The sequence below is a fragment of the Elephantulus edwardii genome, unplaced genomic scaffold (assembly GCF_000299155.1).
Source record: "Elephantulus edwardii isolate Elephantulus edwardi_28Jun2011 unplaced genomic scaffold, EleEdw1.0 scaffold00067, whole genome shotgun sequence".
Taxonomy (NCBI): Eukaryota; Metazoa; Chordata; class Mammalia; order Macroscelidea; family Macroscelididae; genus Elephantulus; species Elephantulus edwardii.
Genome location: NW_006399817.1, coordinates 5,211,541 through 5,211,797, shown reverse-complemented (window position 1 = coordinate 5,211,797; position 257 = coordinate 5,211,541).

Genomic DNA, 257 nt, shown 5'->3' with positions numbered 1-257 from the left:
TGACTTTCTTAACTATGAAAGCAACTCCATTTTTCTTGGATGGGTAAGTCCATCAAAACATGGATGAACTTTGAAAACATTATGCTAAGTAAAATAAGCCTAAATCAAAGGACAAATGAAAAATGTTGTATGATCACACTAACATGAACTGTGAAGAATAGGAAAAGCAAGAAAAGAGTGAGCTGGTCTACAACCAGGAGAGGATAAAATAGATGAAAGGGACCTTCTAAGACTTAAATCCCTATGCACATCCAAAA